Source organism: Lepidochelys olivacea (assembly GCF_965140295.1).
Source record: "Lepidochelys olivacea isolate rLepOli2 genome assembly, chromosome: 5".
Classification (NCBI taxonomy): domain Eukaryota; kingdom Metazoa; phylum Chordata; order Testudines; family Cheloniidae; genus Lepidochelys; species Lepidochelys olivacea.
In genome coordinates this window covers 94,586,140-94,602,137 of record NC_140415.1, presented here as the reverse complement: position 1 = coordinate 94,602,137, position 15,998 = coordinate 94,586,140, and the positions used below count along the sequence as shown (strand labels likewise).

The window sequence follows — 15,998 nt, the reverse complement described above, 5'->3', positions numbered from 1 at the left end:
CCCTTTCAAGCCCCTGGCCACCTCATCCCTGCTCTACATGTCCATGAAAGTGGCTCTCTTGGTTGCAATAACGTCAACAAGAAGGGTTGGTGAAATAAGTGCCCTGATGGCCTACCCTCCTTACACCATTTTCTCTAAAGATCAGGTTACTATACGAACCCACCCCAAATTCCTCCCCAAGATGGTGTCTACCTTCCACCTTAACCAGTCAATGCACTTACCTGTATTCCATCCCAAGCCTCACATGACTCCACAGGAAGCTGTGTTACATACCCTTGACATCCGACGGGCTCTTGCATTCTATCTTGACAGAACTAAACCATTTTGTGAATCCCCTAGGTGATTTGTTTCTACTACCGAGAGATCAAAGGGTGACGCTATCTCTAAGCAAAGACTCTCCAAGTGGAGCTCAGCCTGCATCAGATCCTGCTATCAGACCCAGAATGTTCAACCACCAGAGGGTGTTAGGACTCATTTTACTAGAACAATGTCAACATCTATTGCCTTCCTCCACAACGTACCTGTTACAGACATATGAAAGGTGGCCATGTGGACATCTGACCACACATTTGCCAAACATTACACTATCACACGGGATACCAGGGCAGATACCATAGTTGGCCATATGGTACTGTCTACCATTGTGCCTCACACAACCCCAAAATCGCACCAACCATAGTGGGTACTCCTTCACATTCACCAAGAGTGGAGCACCCACAGGGACAGCACTCGAAGAAGAAGAGAAAGTTACTCACCTTGCAGTAACTGTGGTTCTTTGAGATGTGTGTCCCTGTGGTTGCTCCACTACCCACCCTCCTCCCCTCTACTTTAGAGTACTAATCAGACAACTCTATGGTAGAGACGGAACTGAGGGGGTGCAGGACATGTGCACTTAGACAGACCCTAACAATGCTGTGAGACAGCATCTAAGCGCATGCTTCCCGACCAGGCACTGCTACCGAAGATCTCTGATCAACGGCACCAGGACACACCATCACCTAGAATGGAGCACCCACAGGGACACATCTCGAAGAACCTCAGTTACTGCAAGGTGAGTAACTTTCTCTTCTGTCATCTGCTACCACTGAGAACAGTCTAGATCCATCCTCTTTGGAACGCCCTTTCAGGTAGTTGACAGCAGCTATCAAATCTCCCCTCATTCTTCTCTTCTGAAGTCTAAATAATCCCAGTTCCCTCAGCCTCTCCCCATAAGTCATGTGCTCCAGCCCCCTAATCATTTTTGTTGCCCTCTGATGGACTCTTTCCAATTTTGCCACATCCTTCTTGTATTGTGTGGCCCCAAACTGGACAAAGTACTCTAGATATGGCCTCACCAATGCTGAATAGAGGGGAATGATCACGTCCCTTGATCTGCTGGCAATGCCCCTACTTATACATCCCAAAATGCCATTGGCCTTCTTGGCAACAAGGGCACACTGTTGACTCATATCCAGCTTCTCGTCCACTGTAACCCCTAGGTCTTTTTCTGCAGAACTTCTGCCTAGCCACTTGGTCCCAGTTCTGTAGCAGTGCATGGGATTCTTCTGTCCTAAGTGCAGGACTCTGCACTTGTCCTTGTTGAACCTCATCAGATTTCTTTTGGCCCAATCCTCTAATTTGTCTAGGTCCCTCTGAATCCTATCCCTACCCTCCAGCATATCTACCACTTCTCCCAGTTTAGTGTCATCTGCAAACTTGCTGAGGGACAGCAATCCACGCCATCCTCCAGATCATGAATGAAGATATTGAACAAAACCAGCCCCAGGACTGACTGATACTGGCTGCCAACTAGACATGGAACCATTGATCACTGCCAATTGAGCCTGATGATCTAGCTAGCTTTCTATCCACCTTATAGTTCATTCATGCAGCCCATCCTTCTTTAACTTGCTGGCAAGCATACTGTGGGAGACCATATCAAAAGCTTTGCTAAAGTCAAGGAATAACACATCCACTGCTTTCCCCTTATCCACAGAGCCAGTTATTTCATCATAGAAGGCAATTAGGTTAGTCAGGCATGACTTGCCCTTGGTGAATCCATGCTGACTGTTCCTGATCACTTTCCTCCCCTCTAAGTGCTTCAAAATTGATTCCTTGATGACCTGCTCCATGATTTTTCCAGGTATTGAGGTGAGGCTGACTGGCCTGTAGTTCCCAGGATCCTCCTTCTTCCCTTTTTTAAAGATGGGCAGTACATTAGCCTTTTTCCAGTCATCCGGGACCTCCGCTGATCACCATGAGTTTTCAAAGATAATGGCCAATGGTTCTGCAATCACATCCGCCAACTCCTTTAGCACTCTCGAATGCAGTGCATCTGGCCCCATGGACTTGTGCTCATCTAGCTTTTCTAAATAGTCCTGAACCACTTCTTTCTCCACAGAGGGCTCCTCCTCCCCATACTGTGCTGCCCAGTGCAGTAGTCTGGGAGCTGACCTTGTTTGTGAAGACAGAGGCAAAAATAAACCATTGAATATATTAGCTTTTTCCACATCTTCTGTCACTAGGTTGCCTCCCCCATTCAGTAAGGGGCCCACACTTTCCTTGACCACCTTCTTGTTGCTAACATACCTGAAGAAACCTTTCTTGTTACTCTTAACATCTCTGGCTAGCTGCAACTCCAATTGTGATTTGCCCTTCCTGATTTCACTCCTGCATGCCTGAGCAATATTTTTATACGTCTCCCTGGTCATTTGTCCAATCTTGTAAGCTTCTTTTTTGTATTTAAAATAATAGAATATCAGGGTTGGAAGGAACCTCAGGAGGTTATCTAGTCCAACCCCCTGCTCAAAGCAGGACCAATCCCCAATCCCACTGTTAAGCCAAGCTGGTCACCTGCCATATTTACTATTCTTTCTATACATCGGGATGGTTTGTTCCTGCAACCTCAATAAGAATTCTTATTCTTTAAATACAATGAATTTAAAGAATAAATACAATGAATGCTGACTTTCATTCTTTGGAGAGAACATGAAAATGGTTGCTCAGCTGTGTCTGCAGTGCTGGTACATGGATGCTCCTCTTTCTTCTTCTGGAGGTCACATGCTGCTAATTTTCCTCACCGTCCTTCTGTCCCCGCTGTGCAGCCTGCTCTGATTCTTCAGAAGGTTATGCCTGCAGAAGCATATCCAAATGTCTGTCCAGGAAATCTTCATTTTCTCTTATGCAACGCAGTGTTGATGCTTGTTTCTCCAGTCCTTGAACCTTCTCTTCCAATATGGAGACCAGCTTGGACTTTGTACAGACAGAAAGGAAAGGAGTACTTGTGGCACCTTAGAGACTCAAATTTATTTGAGCATAAGCTTTTGTGAGTTATAGCTCAATTCATCGGATGCATTGAGTGGAAAATACAGTGGGGAGATTTATATACATAGAGAACATGAAACAATGGGTGAGCTATTACCAGCAGGAGAGCAGGGTGGAGGGGGGGACCTTTTGTAGTGATAATCAAGGTGGGCCATTTCCAGCAGTTGACAAGAACGTCTGAGGAACAGTGGGGGAGGATAAACATGAGGAAATAGTTTTACTTTGTGCAATGACCCATCCACTCCCAGTCTCTATTCAAGCCTAAGTTAATTGTATCCAGTTTGCGAATTAATTCCAATTCAGCAGTCTCTCGTTGGAGTCTGTTTTTGAAGTTTTTTTGTTGAAGTATTGCCACTTTTAGGTCTGTAATCAAGTGACCAAAGAGATTGAAGGGTTCTCCAACTAGTTTTTGAATGTTATAATTCTTGACGTCTGATTTGTGTCCATTTATTCTTTTACATAGAGACTGTCCAGTTTGGCAAATGGCAGAGGGGCAGTACATGGCAGAGGGGCATTGCTGGCACATGATGGCATATATCACGTTGGTAGATGTGCAGGTGAACGAGCCTCTGATAGTGTGACTGATGTGATTAGGCTCTATGATGGTGTCCCCTGAATAGATATGTGGACACAGTTGGCAACGGGCTTTGTTGCAAGGATAGGTTCCTGGGTTAGTGGTTCTGTTGTGTGGTGAGTATTTGCTTCAGGTTGGGGGGCTGTCTGTAAGCAAGGACTGGCCTGTCTCCCAATATCTGTGAGAGTGATGGGTCGTCCTGCAGGATAGGTTGTAGATCCTTGATGATGCATTGGAGAGATTTTAGTTGGGGGCTGAAGGTGATGGCTAGTGGCGTTCTGTTATTTTCTTTGTTGGGCCTGTCCTGTAGTAGGTAACTTCTGGGTACTCTTCTGGCTCTGTCAATCTGTTTCTTCACTTCAGCAGGTGGTATTGTAGTTGTAAGAACGCTTGATAGAGATCTTGTAGGTGTTTGTCTCTGTCTGAGGGATTGGAGCAAATGTGGTTGTATCGTAGAGCTTGGCTGTAGACAATGGATCATGTGGTGTGGTCTGGATGAAAGCTGGAGGCATGTAGGTAGGAATAGCAGTCAGTAGGTTTCCGGTATAGGGTGGTGTTTATGTGACCATCACTTATTAGCACCGTAGTGTCCAGGAAGTGGATCTCTTGTGTGGACTGGTCCAGGCTGAGGTTGATGGTGGGATGGAAATTGTTGAAATCATGGTGGAATTCCTCAAGGGCTTCTTTTCCATGGGTCCAGATGATGAAGATGTCATCAATGTAGCACAAGTAGAGTAGGGACATTAGGGGACGAGAGCTGATGAAGTGTTGTTCTAAGTCAGCCATAAAAATGTTGGCATACTGTGGGGTCATGAGGGTACCCATAGCAGTGCTGCTGATTTGAAGGTATACATTGTCCTCAAATGTGAAATAGTTATGGGTGAGGACAAAGTCACAAAGTTCAGCCACCAGGTTTGCCGTGACATTATCGGGGATAGTGTTCTTGACGGCTTGTAGTCCATCTTTGTGTGGAATGTTGGTGTAGAGGGCTTCTACATCCATAGTGGCCAGGATGGTGTTTTCAGGAAGATCACCTGGATCTTGGATTGTAGTTTCCTCAGGAAGCCAGTGGTGTCTCGAAGATAGCTGGGAGTGCTGGTAGCATAGGGCCTGAGGAGGGAGTCTACATAGCCAGACAATCCTGCTGTCAGGGTGCCAATGCCTGAGATGATGGGGCGTCCAGGATTTCCAGGTTTATGGATCTTGGGTAGCAGACAGAATACTCCAGGTTGGGGTTCCAGGGGTGTGTCTGTGCGAATTTGTTCTTGTGCTTTTTCAGGGAGTTTCTTGAGCAAATGGTGTAGTTTCTTTTGATAACCCTCAGTGGGATCAGAGGGTAATGGCTTGTAGAAAGTGGTGTTGGAGAGCTGCCTAGCAGCCTCCTGTTCATATTCCGACCTATTCATGATGACGACAGCACCTCCTTTGTCAGCCTTTTTGATTATGATGCCAGAGTTGTTTCTGAGGCTGTGGATGGCATTGTGTTCTGCATGGCTGAGGTTATGGGGCAAGTGATGCTGCTTTTCCACAATTTCAGCCCGTGCACGTCGGCGGAAGCACTCTATGTAGAAGTCCAGTCTGTTGTTTCGACCTTCAGGAGGAGTCCACCCAGAATCCTTCTTTTTGTAGTCTTGGTAGGAAGCTCTCTGTGGGTTAGTATCTTGTTCAGAGGTGTGTTGGAAATATTCCTTGAGTCGGAGGCATTGAAAATAGGATTCTAGGTCACCACAGAACTGTATCATGTTCGTGGGGGTGGAGGGACACAAGGAGAGGCCCCGAGATAGGACAGACAAAGTCACTTCTGTCCTGTTGAAGAAAGACAAACATGGCACATCCTGGTCAAAACATCTGATCACTCACCACTTATTTGAAAAATGTATGAGAAAATGTAAGTGCACTGATATGACACATAGGATCTCAACACAGACTGATGTACAAGCAGAAGTACATAAATAGACAAGACAGAGGTGCTACAGTTGTTACCTAAACACAAGGGGGGCCGGCCCACCGACGGCCGCAAGGCTTTCATAAAGCTATTCTGATTCAGTGAAGCAGGGGAGGTAGCTCTCTTTTCTGGACACCCAGCCAGTTAGCTATAACATCCCTCTTAAAAGCTGTTCTCTACTTGCTTTACCTGTAAAGGGATAAAAAGTCTCACTGTGATGCACAGGTAAAAGGAAGTGCTCACCTATCTAGAACCTTGTAAAATGCAGGAAAAACTCTCCCTTTGTTTGTCTGTCTATCTGTCTGTTCTCCTAACTGGAGAGGGAAACCCCAGATATGTAAGGAAATGTCTAGGAAGACGCAATTCGATTTTTCTCTTTTTATTTCTTTTTGGCTTGTTGACTCCTCTGTGCGAACCCGAGGTGCTTTTGTTTTGCTTGTAACCTTAAAGCTGGACCTCTAGGAAGTTATTCTTGATGCTTAATCCTTGAAGTTGCTCTTTTAAAATCTAGCAATGGCCTGAGTTTTCAGATGTAAATTTTATTTAAAAAAATACCTTTTTAAAGAACAGGATTGTATTTTTGTGTCTTAAGAGGTTTGTGCACATGTTTTTTAGTTATCTGGTGGCAACAGCTAATTCCTCCCCCCGCCCCCCCCCCCAGCTCTTCCTTGGAGGGGGAGTCAAAGGGCTTGAGGGTTCTGGACTTGGGTGGTGGCAGCATTTACCAGTTCAAGGTTAGGAGTTTAATACAAGCCTGGAGTGGCAAGTGTTAATTTTTAGAGTCCTTGCATGCCCCCACCTTCTGCACTCAAACTGCCAGAGTGGGGAATCAGCCTTGACATGGTGGCAGAGCGGTGAGATCATTTTGAACCAGAAGCATTGGCCTCAGGATTTTAAAAGGACACGTTTTTCCTGCTGGCTGGCTGCAAATCCAGGGAGGTTTCTTTTTCTTTGCTGCCTGAGAGGGAACAGGCACATAAAGGATTCAGCCTGCAAAGCCAGGGAGTCCATTTTTTTTTCTTGCTTCATGGCAACAAAATAGCTAGGCTAGAGTAGGGCAGCCCTGTGCATGAGGTTGCGGTCGGGCACTGAAACCCTAGAGCAACTGGTCTTCCCAAAGCGACACGCCAAGCCACAGGGAAGACAGACCCAGACATGTAGCTCCATGACGGAAATGCAGGAAGGGGATGGGGGACCAGATATTTCCCCGGACGGAATGGTCAGGCCTCCCCAACCCGAGATCCAGGTGCCAAGATGGACCCATACCAAGTTCTAACTGCAGAAGTCAGAAAGTCAGAAATTTCTTCCTACAGATGGAGTGCTTGGAGACGAAGGCAGACTGCTTGGAGCTGGAAAGGGCTAAACTGGGTCAACCAGGTAGCACTTGCAGTCCTCCAGGTACCGTTCCCCATTCCAAGAAATTCCCTACCTACAAGGTAGGCAATGATACAGAAGCCTTCTTAGAAAATTTTGAAAGAGCCTGCCTTGAGTACAACATCCCTACAGACCAGTATATGGTGGAGCTGAGGCCACAACTCAGTGGACCCCTAGCAGAGGTGGCAGTTGAAATGCCTAAAGAACACATGAACGAGTCCGAACGTTTTAAACAAAAGGCCAGTATTAGGATGGGGCTAACCCCCGAGCATGCCCGTCAGTGGTTCAGAGCCCTAAGGTGGAAACCAGACGTGGCATTTCCCCAACACGCCGACCAGATTGTAAAAAATTGGGATGCCTTGATATCGGGAGCAAATGTTAAGTCTCTGGAAGGTCTGTCTCTCCTTGTCCAAATGGAGCAGGTCTTAAAGGGTGTTCCTGAGGAAATAGAAAGGTACATCCTAGGTGGGAAGCCCAAAACTGTAATGGAGGCTGGGCAGATTGGAACCAAATGCATGGAAGTGGCGGAGAAGAAGAAAGCTAGTAGCAGTCAGTGCGGATACCAGAAGGGGCAACCCGAGATGACACCCCACCATCAGCCCCACCTCTCAAGGAGGAGCCCTCCACACAGCCAGTGAGACCCCCAGATGCCCTCTTGTCCCACCACCCTACTCTCCAACCACCCACCTCGCCCCAGTCCACAGTCAGCTGGGTGATGCTTTAAATGTAATGAGCTGGGACATGTGAAGGCCAACTGCCACAAGAGCACCAGCCAACTGCAATTCATCACCCTGGGGTCCCACCGAGAGCCTTCAGGCCCAGATGCCTCACAAATACCCCCAGAGCAAAGGGAAACTGTGAGTGTGGGTGGGAGGAAGATTACTGCGTGGAGAGACACTGGAGCACAGGTGTCAGCTATCCACCAATCCCTGATGGACCCCAAATTCATTGACCCATAGGCTCAAGTGATGGTGCAACCCTTTAAGGCCAACTCTTTTAACTTGCCTACAGCCAGGTTGCCTGTCCAGTATAAGGGCTGGTCAGGAATATGGACTTTTGCAGTCTATGAGATTATCCTGTTCCCATGCTGCTGGGAGAAGACTTAGCCAACCATGTGAGGGGAACAAAAAGGGTGGGGGTGGTCACCCATAGCCAGGCTAAACAGGCCTCCACACCTAACTCCATTCCTGAGCCTCCTACACGGGTCCAGTCTCTGTCCCCAGATACCACAGGCCCGGGGACCCAGCCAGAGGTGGTTGAACCAGACCCCGGACCAGAGTCTATGACAGAGTCTATGACAGAGTCTATGACAGATCCAATTCCTGGGACCCAGCTGGAACCAGTCCAAGGATCAGAACTGGTAGAGCAGTCAGCACCAGCACCTGTGCTTACAACCCCACCAAAGTCGGAGGAGCCAACACCAAGGGGCGCTACGGAGCCTGCACCTGCAGCAGCTAAAATGGTGCAAGAGGATGAATCGGATCCTGAAATACCACCTAGTGCACCAGTGGAGAGTGGTTCACAGTCAACGGAGACACCCCCATCACCTGCATCGCTTCCAGTGGGACCAAGCACAAGTCCACAACCCAATGAGGAACTAATGTCTCCAGCATCAAGGGAGCAGTTCCAGGCAGAGCAGCAAGTGGATGAGAGCCTCAAGGGAGCTTGGATGGCAGCACGGAGCGACCCACCACCTCTCAGCTCTTCCAATAGGTCCAGGTTTGTTATAGAAGGAGGAGACCCTTTCTGGTGGGCACAAGGAGGACTGGAATCCTCAGAGACAGTTGGTAGTTCCAACTAAGTATAGGGAAAAGCTCTTGAGCTTAGCCCACGATCACCCTACTGGCCATGCTGGGATGAGCAGGACCAAAGACCGTTTGGGGAAGCCATTCCACTGGGAGGTAATTGGCAAGGACGTTTCCACCCAGGTCTGGTATTGTGAGGTGTGCCAGAGGGTGGGAAAGCCCAAGACTAGGTCAAAGCCTCTCTCCAGCCACTCCCCATAATTGAGGTTCCATTTCAGCATGTAGCTGTGGATATTCTGCGTCCGTCCTCTAAGAAGACACCCAGAGGAAAGGTGTACATACTGATTTTCATGGTTGCAAGGCCAGGGCTGGTGCCTGAACCATCTAGAGATTGAGGATTCTGCTACAACCTTGGCTTAAGAGGCATGTGGCTTTCAGCTCATACAATCAAGGCTCATATACTAAGATTCAAATGTCCAAGGTTCAGTCCTGCCCGCTGACAACTAGGGACTGTCAGCGTTACAAGTGGGCTTATCCGAGATATCAGCTGGGAAGTCTTTGAAACTCAGAATGTGCTTTAACATGTCCTCTCCCATAAGTACACCCATAGGTGTTTACCTCTTCCAAGGGCCATGTAGTAAGTGTAGATTATAACACCCAGACACTTTGCCCAGGAATCTAACACACTATTGCTATTTACTTAATCACACAGAAAATACACCAATTGGAACAAAAATTGTAAACCCTATACGCAATTCCCTGCCTCAGTTTCCTCAACACACCAGGCCATTCTATGCACTTGGATCAGGGTCACTTAGGATCATCGAACATCCTTCTGTTGCAATGTTTCACTTATATGCACAAAAACAGAGCCTTCTCCTCAGCTCAGATAAACTGACCTAAGCCAGTTTATCCCCTTCCTTCCTCTTGCCCAAATGTCCTGGGAGCTGCATTTTAGAGGTGGCAAAGTGAAACTTTGATAATCCTAATACAAAATGGCCTCCTCCCGCTCTCATTATTCACATGAAATTTTGTTTGTGGTGTACACCCAAGAATGAATTTGGTCTGGACACACAGAGGTAATAGGATCAGGTGATAGGGACACAGACCTGTTAAGATTTCAGAGTAGCAGTCGTGTTAGTCTGTATCCGCAAAAAGAACAGGAGTACTTGTGGCACCTTAGAGACTAACAAATTTATTTGAGCATAAGCTTTCGTGAGCTACAGCTCACTTCATCGGATGCATGTGAGCTGTAACCGACGAAAGTTTATGCTCAAATGAATTTGTTAGTGTCTAAGGTGCCACAAGGACTCCTGTTCTTTAGACTTGATAAGAGTGCATGTGAGCACAGACTTAATATTAGGATCAGTGCTTGTAAATGTGTTGTGGGTTGGTGCTGGAAATACAGAAACCTGATATGATTTTGGTGGGGGAAGAGGGTATGTGAATGCACACAAACCTGATTGATGGAGTATGAGCAGGCTAATTACAAACTCTCTTAATTGGTGTGGAGGGATTCCACTGCATGGTGCAGTATCCTCTAGCTTTTTTAACCTCAGCAGTGGCAGTACCTTGAGCTGGAAGGAAATAGGAATTGGTTGACACACAAAGGTAAAAAATAAATTTGCCATTGTATTATTGTTAATAAATTAAATGAAAATATCTTTTCTACACCTAATAATCTCACAAGTCTTATGGTATGTTCATATTTTTTATAAATCTCTCTAGGAAACTGCTCAAGCCTTGGAATACAAGAAATAGTTCTGATGAGGACAGATTAATAAATAGCAACCATGATCATTGTTACCCGATCATTGTAAGCTTAGGGAGGACTAATGACCCAACAGAGTTTGGCAGAAAGCAGCACGTTTATTATACTGATAGCTAAACCCAAAAGAAGGGGCGGGGTCACACTCACGCTTGCATACTCACGCTCCCAGGACAGGCACAGCACTGGAGATGTCAGGATCCTTCAAGGTAAGTGTCCCACAGCGCAGCAATGGATGGTGCAACGAAGGTAAGTCTTCCCAAGGCACAATGGAATGCAACATGGCGAACCACTCGCCAGGCGGTCCAGGCGAAGGGCCTTCACAGGAGGTACAAGCTTGTGAGTGCACTCCTGAGCACATGGCCCCTTTCAATTTTAAAGACCTGCTCCTCATGGCCCGAGACTAGAGATGACTTGGCTGTGTCTGGTTGGTCACACTCCACCTCGGCCAGTGTCCGTGCAGTGTCCATGCATTGGGGGTCTGAGCACTGCCTAACACCTGGTCTACCTGGGACCTCTTCTGATCTTCCAGCTGTTCAAGCAGCCCATTCATTCCACAAGCATTCCAGGCGGGAGTGGGATGGGAAAAGCCACTTCACAGGTATTCAAAGAGGGAGAGGAGGCAATGTGGGGGGAAGTGTAACAGAACTTTTGAGCATACAGGTTATACATAGCATACAGATCACTGCTGCTCCTATGACAATCGTAATAGAACACTACATACATAGAAGTCAGAGTACTTTGGAGGTAGGTGGAGGGGTGGGGGAGGAAGTATAATTCTTTGATGACCAAAGTGCTGGTGAGGTGACCAAGGATTCCAGATATGTGTACTTTGTTGCATGGTCTGCCAATTACCTACTGCATAACAGCACCTGATAGGTAGGAGATTGTGAAGATGTGCAAAAATAAATAATAGCAGAAACACAGAAAAATAAATCCATATAACTGAAAATCCATTTCCAGTGGAGGACAGGAAGAGCCTGAAGCTGCTGCCATGGAAATCAGTAGCTACTTGGCCACTGATCCTATAGAAGAAGGATCCAGCCCTATATAAGCAGAGTTATAAAATATCCACTATCTCTGTTCAGCTCTATAACTGACATTAATGTTAATTCATTTACTCCAGGAAAAAGTTTTGTACTGTACCTTAGTTACTCAGGCTTCTTGTGAGTTTCTCAATCAGTACAAAACATCTGGCTATTTCCATGTGAATGATCTCCCAGGCACACAGGCTGTATTGCTTTTCTTTCAGGAAAGCATCTATCCTCTGAAAGTATTGTTTCACTCTCTGACTGGTGAGCTGGAGGTCCTCACTTTCTGTGGTGGTTAAGTCCTTTTCCATCTCTGCTCTCAAACATGCCTCCAGCTGCTGAATTTGCTGGTAAAGTCCACTTTGGAACCTGACTATGGAAGTCCCATCCCAGGCACTTTGGGTGAGGTTTTTGCTAAAGACCGTGAAGATCTCTTGAAGGATCTCTTGGATTTCCACCTTGGAATTCTCCTTCTAGGACACTGGAAGCTGGACAACATCCTGGGTGAAAGCTGCCTTTTCATTTATGCATTCTGAGGGGGTGTCACGACTATGCCACTGTAACAATGCTCATTCTGGCGGGACCCAACTGAGAGTGCCAATTCAGGACAAATAGCTTAAAGCAGGGCAATTACAGCCCAAGGCTGGGCTTTCTGTACACACCAAGGCAAACCAAACCAGCCAAACAGAGAAGACTTTGGTTTTACCCCACTGGCTAACCACAAATCACACAAGCAATTCCCTTAGACGCTCCAGTTTCCCAGTATCACCACCAGTGCCACTCATTATGGGGACAAATGGTTATGAAAATCAATACCCCAGTAAAAGAAAAAAGTTTCTCTCAATCCCAAAAGGCCAAGCCCCAGACCCAGGTCAATATAGAAATCAGATCTTACCCACAAATCACGCTGTTGCCAATCCTTTAGAATCTAAAATCTAACGGTTTATTCATAAAAGGGAAAGATATAGATGAGAGCTAGAATTGGTTAAATGGAATCAATTACATACAGTAATGGCAAAGTTCTTGGTTCAGGCTTGCAGCAGTGATAGAATAAACTGCAGGTTCAAATCAAGTCTCTGGAGTACATCCACAGCTGGGATGGGTCATCAGTCCTTTGTTCAATGCTTCAGTGTAGCAAAGTTCCTCCAGTGTAGCAAAGAGGTAAGAAGCAAAATTGAAGACAAGATGGAGGAGCTGCAGCAGCTTTTTATATTTTCTTGCCATGTGGTCTTTCTTTCTTTGTTCCAAAGACAAGCTGTCCATCACACGGCCTGGAAAAACCACAGAGTTCTGTCCATAGGCATGTCCCTGCATACCTTGCTGAGTCACAAGGCATCAGTCTTCTCTCAGTGGGTCACTTGTATAGCTGATGGTCCTTAATGGGCCATCAAGCAGGCTAGGCAGAGCTGACACCAACTTGTCTGTGGTGTTTCCCAGAAGCATAGCACAAGTTCAAAATACAGACCGTATAGAGCCAATATTCATAACTTTAACTACAAAATGATACACACATATAGACAACATAATCATAACCAGCAAACCATAACCTTGTCTGAGACACCTTATTTGACCCCCTTTATACAAGATTTGGTGCCACTACGGGACCTTGGTTGCAACCATGTTCTATATGGTCCTAGTTCATGTCAATAATGTGACAGAGCGGAAATTTCCTCTCATTTTCTTCAGAAGCTCTAAGCTCTTTGTTCATTTTGTTCTGCTGGAAGTTACGTATGGTACAGAGCCGAGATGAGATTGGACAAGAGCAACATGAGGCAAATGTGCAGCAAACACCTGGTGGTTATGACAATGTCTTCTGCTCCTTTACTTTGTCTGGAACCTTGAGCCTGGAGTTTGTTGAGGGTCCTACGTAGACTGCTGTATCTTTCCTTTGTGTCTCTGAATTTAAGTATTTGGTTGGAGGATGTTTCTATCATCATTTTCTATTTACAAGATTTTCCTTCTTGGACACTTCAGACTTTTTCTTTCTGTTGAATTCACTGTTTTCTAGTTCTTTTACAACGTTTCCTCCTTTTTGTATTTTTGTGAAAGTGACCACAAATGACAATACACAACCCCGTTAACTCATGGTGGATCCACATACATACAGGCTTTTCATGATACATTAATTTAAAGATATAATTTAGTAAGATCATCCACGCTTCAGAAGTGGTAGAGAGAAGATCCAAATCAGTATTCACCATTTTTGCTGGAGATAGAGAGTACGCTCTGAGAGAATGGAACCTTTTTTTCATTTTTCGTTTACTTCCAGATCTGAATATACATACTGTAGCTGAGGAATAGATGCAGTTAGACAGTGTGAACATCATGTCCTGTTGGTCACTCTGAGTAGCTGACAGTGGTGAAAAATGGAGGGTAAGTCGTAAAATAGGATGAGCAATTAGTTACACATACTAGAGAGGTACCCACATGGATGATTGTGATTTACAGTGTGGCCAGAAGGAGGTTATGAAGAGAAGTCATGCTGTGTATTTTTAACAGGCATGTCCCTAGGTTGTAATAATTCAAAGAATGTTTTAAGAATCAAAATCAGTGTTCGCTATTTTTACTGGTTCCTCCTCCTTTGACTTTTGCTTTCCCCTTGGCATGGGCAGGGAAATTCTTCTGCTTTGTTTAAGCCTCTTTGTTTCCTGTTGTAATGATGCTAATTCTGATGGGACCCAGCTGAGAGTGCCAATTCAGGACAAATTGCTTAAAGCAGGGCAGTTACAGCCAAGGCTGGGGTATCTATGCACACCAAGACAAACCAAATCAGCCAAATGTAGAGGACTTTGGTTTTACCCCACTGGCTAACCACAAGTCACACAAGCAATTCCCTTAGACACTCCAGTTTCCCAGCATCACCACCAGTGCCACTTGTTAAGGGGACAAATGGTTATGAAAACCAATGGCCCAGTAAAAGAAAAAGGGTTCTCTTGATCCCAAAGGACCAAGCCCCAGACCCAGGTCAATATACAAATCAGATCTTACCCACAAATCACACTGTTGCTGTCAAGGTTCCTCCCCCCACTCTGAAATCTAGGGTACAGATGTGGGGACCTGCATGAAAAACCTCCTAAGCTTATCTTTACCAGCTTAGGTCAAAACTTCCCCAAGGTACAAAATATTCCACCCTTTGTCCTTGGATTGGCCGCTACCACCACCAAACAAATACTGGTTACTGGGGAAGAGCTGTTTGGAAAAGTCTTTCCCCCCAAAATACTTCCCAAAACCTGGCACCCCACTTCCTGGACAAGGTTTGGTAAAAAGCCTCACCAATTTGCCTAGATGACTACAGACTCAGACCCTTGGATCTTAAGAACAATGAACAATCCTCCCAACACTTGCACCCCCCCTTTCCTGGGAAATGTTGGATAAAAAGCCTCACCAATTTGCATAGGTGACTACAGATCCAAACCCTTGGATCTGAGAACAATGAAAAAGCATTCAGTTTTCTTACAAAAAGACTTTTAATAGAAATAGAAGTAAAGAAATCACCTCTGTAAAATCAGGATAGTTGATACCTTACAGGGTAATTAGATTCAAAACATAGAGAATCCCTCTAGGCAAAAACTTAAGTTACAAAAAAGATACACAGACAGAAATAGTTATTCTATTCAGCACAATTCTTTTCTCAGCCATTTAAAGAAATCATAATCTAACACGTACCTAGCTAGATTACTTACTAAAAGTTCTAAGACTCCATTCCTGGTCTATCCCCGGCAAAGGCAGCATAAAGACAGACACAGACCCTTTGTTTCTCTCCCTCCTCCCAGCTTTTGAAAGTATCTTGTCTCCTCATTGGTCACTTTGAGGTGCCAGTGAGGTTACCTTTAGCTTCTTAACCCTTTACAGGTGAGAGGAGTTTTCCCCGGCCAGGAGGGATTTCAAAGGGGTTTACCCTTCCCTTTATATTTATGACACGCCCCCCAAATCTCAGCTAGGGTAAAACACTGGCTGGGATTTCTTCCTGGAGCTCTAGGAAAAACAGAGTTAATAAGACACATGCATCTCTAAATATACTACCAAGTACATAAAGACTAACAATATTTTCCACATCTCAAGGACGATTTTAACCAGTTGATTCTGGGAAACTTTCACAGGAGAGTGCATCAGCCACTTTGTTAGAAGCTCCTGAGATGTGTTGGATGTCGAAATCAAAATCTTGGAGCGCTAAACTCCACTGAAGAAGTTTTTTGTTAGTTTCTTTCACGGTGTGAAGCCACTTCAGTGCAGCATGGTCGGTTTGCAGGTGGAAACG

At 45.6% G+C, this 15,998-nt stretch overlaps 1 pseudogene across 1 annotated transcript; it reads right to left on the bottom strand.

The window, feature by feature from the left end:
- Positions 1 to 11,856: 11,856 nt before the first annotated feature.
- On the bottom strand, positions 11,857 to 13,677 carry LOC311520582 (interferon beta-like; annotated as a pseudogene). The gene is made up of 2 exons: positions 13,397 to 13,677; positions 11,857 to 12,273 (listed from the first exon to the last, which is right to left on the bottom strand). The product of its transcript is annotated as an interferon beta-like (transcript).
- Between the last annotated feature and the right edge of the window lie 2,321 nt (positions 13,678 to 15,998).